Consider the following 11,504-nt stretch of genomic DNA (forward strand, 5'->3'; position numbering starts at 1 on the left):
CATACTTTTAAGCATTTTGTTGCCCATACGTGAAACAACATATTCATCAGCTGTTAGCAGTATAATGTGTTTGTCCTTTACTCTGTGTGTAATAATACCAACAGGTGGCCAAAACCAGCTGTTTCATTCGTTCGTATTTCACAACATTACAGTTTTTGGTTTGTTCATCAAAGGGGCGATATCTGTTCTGCTTCCTCAGCTGGGTTCTGTTTGTATGTCCAAAAACAGCCCTGCATGCTGCATCTATCTCAGGCCTGAAAGACGATGCTGGGGCTCAGACTCCTCAGTCTGCTGCACTGTCCAGCAGTTGAAGAGTATTGAGAGGACAAGAAAAAGAATTGCATACTATGTAGCTAATCTTATATGGACACAGACAATTGGCTGACATGATGATTATACAAGGCATTTTCATTTTGGAAGGCACAACTGAATGAGAAGGTGGAAAGAAAGACTATCGTGATCATTATTTACTTAGATGTTTTTAAAGTTTTAAACTTGCTTTTTCCAAGTTGCTGCCTGAAAAGCTGACAGATTTAATCCAACAGCTCTGTAAAGTCAGTGAATAATAAAATAGAATCTAGATTCTGATGGACGCACCAATACCCTAGTGCTGATGTTGCATGAATACAGAGAAAGTCAACACAGGTTCAGATCAGGACGATCTAATAAAAACCACAAAAAAACCTCATGGATAATTTTCTGAAAGAAAACAACTTTGGAACATTTAGGATTCTGTTGGGGTTTAAAGTGGCCTAAAAACCCTTGTGGAAAATCTCTTTTGGTGATTACCAATAATGCAAAAGTCTGTAAGATGCTTTAGTTAGCGCGCCCATTTATAGTCAGGGGCTAGTTTGATCATTTATCATGAATTAAATACTGTAAAAGGCATTTAAACTAATTACTCAGCCTATCCGGGAAAGTTTCTTTGTTTGTTTTTAATATTTTGACGTAAATTTCAGTTGTAAAGTTGATGTTCAACAAAGTCAGTTAAGAAGCTAGAGCATCTCTTTTATTCAGTGGAAAAAGGGTTGTGGGCTAGCCATAGCTAACCAGCTAAAGTCACTGAAGTCTGTTTATCTGTTTTCCTCATGAATTTTACATTTTACAGTATATTTTCTTTAAACTTTAAAATGGGATGTCAGAAGACAGGCTTTGATCTTACCTCAATTTTGACCACATATCAAAGCTATTTAGTAACCATGTTTTGGATTTGTATATCAGTGTAGCTTGTAGGAGGCAAATGATGCTAGTGCTGTCAGTTTGGGCATCTTTAAAAAATACTAGGACATCATCAAGAGCATTAAATTTATAATCTATATTCAAAACGCTGGTATAGTGGCAGACACACAGAGGTAGGGATGGGTATCGTTTAGGTTTTATCCGATACCGGTGCCGGTGCTCAAACGGTGCTCAAACCGGTGCTTAAAGAATGGAGAACACAAAATTGGTCCAAAAACCTCTCATGTTCAGCTGTTTTTTGTAAAAAGATAACAATGTTAGCCTTTTCTGCAGCTATGGGGCATATATGGTATCACTCTTGGCTGGAAGCAGTGCTTAAACAATGGAAAAAACACAAACTTTGTCCAAAAACCTCTCATGTTTAACTGTTTTCCACTTTTTCTTTGGTCATTTTGGCCTTTTTAGCCAGGGTGAAGGGAGCATCTGCCATCAAACAAGAGGACAGCCGCATGTAGCTATGATGATGTTTGCTAGTTCACCTTACATGCATTAATGTAATAACGTGGTTAGCCTACTCAACGTAAATTACACACGAACAACATTAAGCTACTCACGCAGAAAAGAGCGGCTGCTGCTGCATCATCATCCTCATCATTTCATAGTGGACGAGTATATATTGTTTTTTTTGTTTTTTGGTTGTTTGTTTTATTATGTCTGAAATAAATAAAGATACAATACAATACAAAAATACAATTTCTGCTACACTGGCAGGGCTAGGGGCCAGGACTCTCCTCTTCGTGTTTTTGGGGGATGTTGCATAACAGCCAACCCACCCGCAGTAGATGTGCTCGGTGTGAGGTCTCGCAGCAAGCTATCAAATACGCATTTCTGGGCTTTTTAAAAAAACGCTATGTGTCGCCAGGTGTTTCATCGGATTTGAGGTGTTACTTCCTTTGACAGTATCACAGTATCAGCTTAAAGCACTTGTTGCTGCTGAGTTTGCATCTTTTGCTGTGAAGTACAGCCAGACTTTTGACCGCTTCGCTTTGGGCATTTTTAATCTGTAGCTCTACCTGGACCCGCCTACTATCCTCGGAAACGTAAAATGATTGGCTAGAAGTGTATCACAGCTCAGGAATAAAAGCACCGAAATAAAGCACCGAAATGTGCGCTGCTTTTCGGTCTGGTTACTACCGTTTATGTCAGAACCGGTGCCATGACACCGGTACCCATCCCTACACAGAGGCATGCAATGAATGAAAGTATGCAGATTTAACCTTTGGAAGAGTTTCCTGAGTATTTTAGTGGTATGATATTGCACTCACAGTCATCTCAAGTGATAGATGTCCTTTCATTTTCTGTCAGCCTCAGGAGTCTTTTTCCTTTTTCCTGCTGAGGTGTATTAAAACACTCATCCATCGAACCGTTCTCTTCTGTTTATCCAGTTCAATCATCACATAATATCTGCAGTAATATTAGTTTGACTTTTGATCCTCATTGGTTGAATACCTGCGTGACTGGAGCAGTTAAGAACATGTGAGCACCAAAGGATCTTTAGTTTTTGTGAGATTTTCTCAGGGTTAAAGTTTCCAGTACAGATTTCTCAACTAGTTTTTGCACAAGCAAGTATATGTTTACAACACATGTATTGATAGTTGTTTTGGCTGATCCCTTTAGGGGTCACCACAGCAGATCATCTGCATCCACCTCTCCCTGTCTCTGGTATCCTCTTCTGTCACACCAACCCCCTGCACTACATCCACAAACCTCCTCTGCATACATCCTAAACCATCTCAACCTTTTCTCTCCAAACCGCTCACTCAGAGATATCTTTCTGATGTACTCATTTCTCTTTCTTGTCCTTTCTGGTCAATCTGAATTTAAATCTTAACATCTAAAATTCTGCGACCTCTTCCACCTCAGCCTCTTATTGTGGTGGAGTAAGGTCTCACTGGCGCCTTGTAAGCCTTCTCTTCCACTCTTGCTGCTACCCTTCTATCGCATATCACCCCTGACACTCATTTCCACCAAGACTACCCTGCCTCACCTCTCTTTTGCCGTGTCCGTTGCTTTGTATGGTTGACCCCAGGTATTTAAACTCATCTCTACTCCTTACATGTTACCATTTCCACCAGTTTCCCGGTAATTCACACACCATCACAGCTATGTCATCTGGACCAGCTGTCTTTCCACTCTTCATCATCTTCATAGCTGCCTTCACTTATTCCTTACTAATCCTCTGCACTACCTGATTCAAAAACTCTCCACCATCTATCCTCCTCTCACTCTCGATTTCTTCATTCATCGGTTCCTTGGAGTATTTCTTCTGTCTTCTGTCTTGTCAGCAGACTCTTCAATCACTAGCACATTTCCATTTCTGTGTTTAATCATCCTAACCCACTGCACATCTTTTCCATCTCAGTCTCTCTCTGCCTGGCCAATTGATAGATTGGCCAAGCAGATAGATTTTCTCTCTTTGCCATAAGCCTAACCTTCCAATACTTCCTCTGTCCAGAGGATGCACCAAACAGCTTGGCAGCTTCCCTCAGCACTACAGCTGTATGTTCCCAGTCAGCTTGTAATTCTTCCCTTCCACCCAGAGCACGTCTCAATTCCTTCCTGAGCCTCTGCCCTCGCTTCCTCTTGATGATTGAAGTGATCCTACAGACTACCATCTTTGCTGCCTAGTTAAATTCTCCTGTGCGACCACCGTGCAGTCTCCTACCTCTTTCAGATTGCGCCTACTACATAAGATGTAGTCCACTTGTGTGCACCGTCCTCCACTTATACACCACCCTATCTTCCTCCAATCAGTTCAACAGTTGTACTAATAACAGCAAAAGTAAATTGGTATTTGCTATGATTTTTTTTTCCTTGAATAATTTGTGGCATACTCAGCAATGGCATTTGAGCTGCTCTGAATGAGTCATATGTCAAAGACACATCCATGCAAATAAATATATAAATAAAAAAGATTTGGTCTTCCTTCCTTCCCAAGACTGTTATTTAATTGTACCTAATCAAGATGAAAGTGATTGGTTTATACTTGTTTTCTTTTTCCTCTGCCTTTGTTTGAGTGTTAGTTTGGTTATGGGATGCTCTGATGTCTCTGTGTAGTGAACAGTGTTGGTCAAGTTTCTTGAAAAAAGTCATCAGTAACTAATTACTGATTACTTCCCCAAAAAGTAATCCTGTTACTTTACTGATTACTTATTTTTAAAAGTAATTAGTTACTTATTTACTTTTTAAAAACACGATTTACAACCTGAAGAGGTGATAAAGCGATAGATCTTTCAGCCCAATTCTACTTTTTCTGCATAATCCCTCATACAAAATGCAATCAAATGGAAAAGTCTCTTTTTAAAACTTGTTTTATTAGTTTTAATCTTTAAACTTTATGCATCAAGCAAAAATTTAATTATATGCAACATTCTCTGAGTTGAATAAATGAGTTTAACATTGAAACCTATTTTCTGCACATTCCAGCACATAAAATAAAATATTTTTTGTGTTTACACTCAGTCTTTCAAATAGATGCAAGTAAAACACAGCAGAAAATAAATAAAGTCAAAGACTCAGCGGTCCTGTTGCTCTATTTTCACCTGTAAAGCAGGACTGGGGTAGGCGGAGGTTTACCCTGGTGTTGATCTGCACACAGCTGTTGTCACTAACGGCGCACTCGCTTACGTCACTGTCGTGAGACATTCTGCAAAAAAATCACGGTTTTAGTAACGCAGTAACGCAGCGTTACTACGGGAAAGTAACGGTAATCTAATTTCCGTTTTTGCAATAGTAATCCCTTACTTTATGCATTACTTGAAAAAAGTAATCAGATTACAGTAACGCGTTACTGCCCATCTCTAGTAGTGAAACAGGAATGTTTGAGCAGAGTGGAGAGTCCAGCATGGCTGCCAGTGCCATATAACCTTTTTATCACCATTAGTGTCATTTTAAATAAATAAACCAGTAACTAAAAATTTTAATTTCTGTTTTACAGAACGGCAGCACGGTGGCACGGTGGTTAGCACTGTTGCTGCACAGCAAGAAGGTCCTGAGTTCAATTCCACCATCAGGCCAGGGTCTTTCTGTGTGGAGTTTGCATGTTCTCCCCGTGTTTGCGTGGGTTCCCTCCGGGTACTCCGGCTTCCTCCCACCGTCCAAAGACATGCAGCTTGTGGGGATAGGTTAATTGGATAATCCAAATTGTCACTAGGTGTGAATGTGAGCGCGAATGATTGTTTGTCCCTGTGTGTTAGCCCTGCGACAGACTGGTGACCTGTCCAGGGTGTACACTGCCTCTCGCCCTATGACAGCTGGGATAGGCTCCAGCGCCCCCCGCGACCCTGAAAACGATAAGCGGAAGGATGGATGGATGTTTTACAGACACAGGAGCAAAGCTCATGATTCAAATGAAATATAATGGAAATGTCTTTACAGTTAATACTGATCAATTGATGATGAATGACTGTTATATGTAACATTAGTTAAAGTCTTTCATTCTATTTACATACATGTCAATGAGAAGCCTTCATGTAAGGGAACCAGTGATAACATCTAGCCATACTTTTAACAGGCGTTTTCCCAGCTGATCTTAGATAAGATACTAGTGAAGCCTGGATTCCTGAATCTTCTCAAACATGATTAATTAAATGCCCTTTACTGGCACTGTCTGGATGTATCTGACTGTCATGCTCTAGAAAAAGGGAGACTTTTGGTGACACTCTGGGTCCCCTCTAAGAGACTGCGGATGCCTCTCTTCAACTGTCAGTGCCCATGGTGACCAGTACCAGTCTGGAAATTGACACAACACGGACTCCAACACAAAATGAGAGCAAAACAAATTCTGGCTTCAGATCATATCTTGCTAGCAACAACATTAGCCAGCTAGTTGCTATGTTGAATTGTTCAATTTTCAATTCAGTTCAGTTTTATTTATACAGCACCAAATCACATCAACAATGACCCCAAGGTGCTTTATATTGTAAGGTAGACCTACAATAATACATACAGAGAAAAACTGAACAATCATATGACCCCCTATGAGCAAGCACTTTGGCTCCCTTTTAACAGGAAGACACCTCCAGCAAAACCAGGCTCAGGGAGGGGCGGGGCCATCTGCCACGACCTGTTGGGGAGAGAGAAGGAAGACTGGATGAAAGACATGCTTGGGAATCGTGACCGTGAATTATCAAGGAACAAAGCAAAGAGTTAAGAATCCTCAACAAAGAAGAATTTAATCTAAGCTAAACGGACTTTTGGCCCCAAATGTGACAGCAGTGCATTCGGTGCCAGGTTTGTTATCAAAACTCATGAACTTCCCCACTGAGGGTGAAACTGCCTGTGTGGCAGCAGGGTGGAGTTTGTGGTACAGTGCAACTGTAAGACTGAAGATTTCTGTTTTGAAAGGCCAAATTCCTGTGCACCTGAGCCACCTTGGATATTTCATAGCATGGCAGCTACAGGGAAGGAATTCCTTATGACTGCTGTGATGTTGTAAACAGATGATCATTCCAGCTGTCAGAAAAGGTGTAACGTCATCTTGGAAGGGTTAAATGTTCCTCCTCTCTCCCCAACCAGTCGCAGCAGATGGCCCCGCCCCTCTCTGAGCCTGTTTCTGCTGGAGGTTTCTTCCTGTTAAACGGGAGTTTTTCCTTCCCACTGTCGCCAAAGTCCTTGCTCATAAGGGGTCATATGATTGTTGGGTTTCTCTATGTATGTGTTATTGTGAGGTCTACCTTACAATATAAAGCACCTTGTTGTGATTTGGCGCTGTACAAACAAAGTTGAATTGAATTGAATAGAATACGCATGTGACAGTATTTGTACAAATGACAACTGCCAATATAATTCTAACACCGCAGATAAACTCTATACATTTTTTATGAATCTTCCCCCTACCAAAAGCTGTAATATCAAGCTTAGAGAGACACGATAAACCTGACTGTACTCAGACAGTTGCTTATATTTTTTTATTTCATTAAATTTATATGAAACTACATAAACAAATGCGTCGAACTTAACTGGTGTATTTCTCAGCTTATCATCATGTCCTGGCACAACTTTCTACCCCTGTGTTGGTTAGCCATGTTTCCTGTTATTTCTAACCCTGACTGTGCAGCTAAAAAATGACCAGGGGCAGCAGGCTACACAGTAAGTCGTGGGTGATCGCTGCTTTCTTGGTTGTGGTGCAGTGTGTCCAGACTACTGGCTGAATAGTAACATAGTTCCTTGCTGTGCCTTCTCTCAGCCTTCCATCTGCTGAGGCTGGAGCAGTCACCTCAGAGAGCAGCTGTGGTCCTTCAGGTTTGCCTCGGGGAGGGTCAGGTAGAGTGCTGGACAGTCCTAACTACTTTGATACTTAGTTATGTACTTCAGTGTTTCAATGCATGATGTGGTGTGAAATGACCATGTGTGACAACCCACTGCCTTTGCAGTATGTTTTCCCCTCAGTGTGGTCTTGGTAATTAACAAAGTTCTTTTTTTGCATTTGCTGGCTTGACAAAACTGAAAACATCAGTCAGCGACCTTTCTCTGTGTAACTGATCTTCCTGCTTCGAAAGTGGCACAACCCAGAAAACTATAGCAGCATCCCACAAACAAGCATTGATATAACGCTTATATTTGTCATTAGAATAAATGTGCAGACTTTCCATTACAGTCTGCCAGTTCTGCTACAGACATGCCTTTCACAGAGCAGTCCAGGATCTTCTCCAGAGATTTACCTCAAAATCTCCAAGGAATGCCCCCTAACCGATTTATGAGGTTCATAAAGTTCTCACTTAAAGCGACACCAGTGCAGCTGCCATGCAGATCCAAGAAAAGAAACCCTTGATCTCTTGCATTTACATACCACGTTACATTCTCCCTGCTGCCTCTGATCCTTGAAGTCCACTGGCAGTGTCAGTATAATGTGAGTGGGACAAAAGGTGCAGTAAACCTGTTTTTGGCAACAATAACATCCATCCATCAATTTGCAGGAGACTATTGATCAGCTGGTGGCCACGTGATAACTATTGGTCATGAGGGAAAAATCCTTTTTCCACGACTGGTTTGCAAGTGGTTACAGGAGGATGTTTGCTGTTGCTGGGTGAAACTGATTGCAGTAAAGGAATACACATTTTTCTATACTGAACAGAAAAGAAAAGATGTTCTGTAGAGACCGTCAGTGCAACTCTCCAGGTCACTGATGGGTTATTTGCTGTAACTCATTTAGTTCTACAACTGAGAGCATGATGTTCTTAGTGTGTTATTCACCTATTACAGAAAGATATGCATAGTGATTATGAGCGCAGATAAAACTGAATACAGCGTACTAAACTATATATCTGTGTAAAACACTGAAATCAAATCAACTTAGCAGATGCTGTAACTGAGAAATGTGCTTTTGCAAAAATATAACCTCATTGTTAAATTTCAAAACTTGTTTGGAAAGCGTCATCAACAGCTCCAAAGGTCAGAAAAGTTCAGGGTTTGTTTTGTCATAATATTTAATTCATTTCATTTTTATTAATGTAGTGATGAATCAGAACAAGAGGTGCCTCACACGCTTTATATTGTAAGGTAAAGACCCTAAATAACTGTATTTAACAGCTCCATGGGCAAGCTGTTGAAAATCAAGAGAGGAAATTGCGACATCCAGTGATGGTTCTAATGAACACATCCATAGAAACTATCGCTTTCTGTCACCGTGACGTTGCTATGTATAAGTGCATATTGTAACTTTTGAGACTGAACATATGATCAAACACAGCTAGAGTATCAGAGATCAGAGTGACAATGGAGAAGCTGACTTTCACTTGGGTCGTTTGTTTTACATTAGTCTGCAGCTCAATGCTGCTCTCTAGTGGAGAGAGACGGCACTGAGAAACACTGATGCAGTTAAGAAAACTCAGTAAAAGTACATTTAAACCTTTAAGCTGCATAATAGTTCTTAACAGTTGAGCATATACAGAAAATGATCTCATCCAACTCCACAGGCCAGTGCATTCCTCCTGTATAAATTGCATGAACCAAACCACCATCAGCCACTGACACTCATTTCCATGAGTATGCTCTAACCTTCACCTGGTTCAATGCATCACCACCTTTAAAAATAAAGCGCAAGTAACAGAACCAGAGTTTTTCTTTGAAAGGCTGTATCAACCCTTCTGTATTTATATTTGTCTAATAGCGCCTTTTCGTATAAATTCGGAAACTTTCATATGTAAATTTAACACTCTTCTAGCCAGAGAAATCCTAGCAGGTTAAGCAAAGTGATTATGTTGCACTGACATTTGATAACTATTAACTGAAAGAGAAGCAACCCTGTTAATGGAGATGAATGAAGACATTTTGCTAGCTGAAACAAGACTGCAATGTTTTCAATAATACTGTGGAAAATTGACCATTTTTAACTATCGTACAAGCCCCAACGATGTAAATCCCATTCAGACAGCTCGACAGGTGCAAATCACACAAGAAGTCTCCCTCAGATGCCATCACAATGGTAGTTTTCAAAATACATTACCATCATGATTGTTTTATTATCAAAATGCATTACATCTCTTGCTTTTTAAATCTTCTGGAGGAGAACAATTGAAATAGTTACTACTATGATCTGTGTAAAAATAAAAGCAAACCAACAGAAGGATCTTTACAAAAACAACAGAAAAAACGCAGCGCCTGGATTTTGGAGGAACCCCAGAACAGACCCAATGATTTGCTTCCATCCATCTGACAAAAGGTGGTCACTCAGACCCTACAAACAAAGATCATGCGGTAAATTCAGTGTACGATATTTTCTCCATACAAGTCTATATCACATTTCTTTCTATACAAGTACACATAATCATACATAATGTCCTATTGTGTTTTTTAGGTCGTATCTCTTTCAGTTTAAGGTGCTGGTTAATTTTGGGTCACAACTTTTATTTTTTTCCATATGTGTCAAACATTCATGTAAAATGAGTACCCTCCTGTGTGTTAGTGAGGGGAGAGGGTGGTGAGCTGTAGTGGTGTGTGGTGGTGTCCAGTTGCACAACTGGTCCCCTCGGTCCTTGAAGTCGTCCACGCAAACGTGGCCATTTCCCCCCCACATCCGGTCCTAAATGAAAAACGTGAGGGAGCAGGCGGCCACCCTTGTCGCCTTGACATTAGTCTTAGGTCCTGCTGCGGCCGACGGGGGACCGTCGCTTTCTTCACAAGTCAGTATGTGTTGGTAATTAAAAAGGAAAAAATTCAAACAAAATACAGCATTCTGTGGAAAGGGAAGCAGCTCCAACAGGAGAGGATAGCAGCTTTTTCTTCACCTAGGTTTTAGAAACAATCCAAATGCTCCCTCGGAGATCCTCGCCCCCGATTCCCCTCAGCGTCACACGGAATGCAACGATTGGTCAGACAAGAGGAAAAAAACAAACTCTGCAGTATGAAAACCCAACAGCTTGGCTTAGAAATATAGCCCCACTAATAACCTTCTTTTTCCTGCATGAGTGTATAGATTTGGAGAACAAAAACGATGAATGCAGCCTTGTGGGGTGGAACATAACTGGATTATAAACTTATCGTAACAAATACAAACAAAACAAAACAAAACATGCAGCACCATGAATCAAAAGAGCTGTATTTCTCAAGTATAATATCAGAGCAGTCCTAAAGTGAAACCAAAACAGTCCAGTGAGGTGAAAGAACAGAAGATAACACCAAGACAGGCTGGGTCGCTGGGGGGAAATGGGCTGGTTTCATGTTTGAGAAAACGGAAGCTGGTAATTATATGGAATGATCCTAGTTTTCAGGGAGAGCTCAAACTCCCCGTCTCTCTAATGCATCTATATAACGGATGATTAACAGGTCGTCTTCCCCCCTTACCAAATTAAACAATTACTGCAGCGCAGACTCGGCCACTCGCCGAATCAAGTAACCTCGACCAAAACAAACAAGATATTTAAACTGTAACTCTTGCTTTTAGTTACATATGCATTTCAGCATTTCTCCAACCTGGATACCACAGTGACCACAGGTGTGGTAGAACTTTGTACAGACATTTGTGTGGAAGGTTTTCATTTCTGACATTATCGAGCCTCTCGAGGAACAACAATTTCAACTTACATATGATTTCTTTGTTTTTCTCTGAACGTGTCAGCCAAATCACTTTTCCCTCTGATTCGCTAATAATGTCCAAAGTCAATGATTCATCTTTGTGCAGGATGTGCTAATTATTTTTTATTCTTCTGAAAAGAAAGAAAAGAAAAGACAGAAAATAATATGGGACAAATTCTCAAACAAGTCCTTGTTCTTCTTAGGTCTGTACATTTGCCCTCCCCAAACTCCTGATCCCTGTTGTACTGCAG

This window comes from Astatotilapia calliptera, chromosome 5 (assembly GCF_900246225.1).
Source record: "Astatotilapia calliptera chromosome 5, fAstCal1.2, whole genome shotgun sequence".
NCBI classification, from domain to species: Eukaryota; Metazoa; Chordata; class Actinopteri; order Cichliformes; family Cichlidae; genus Astatotilapia; species Astatotilapia calliptera.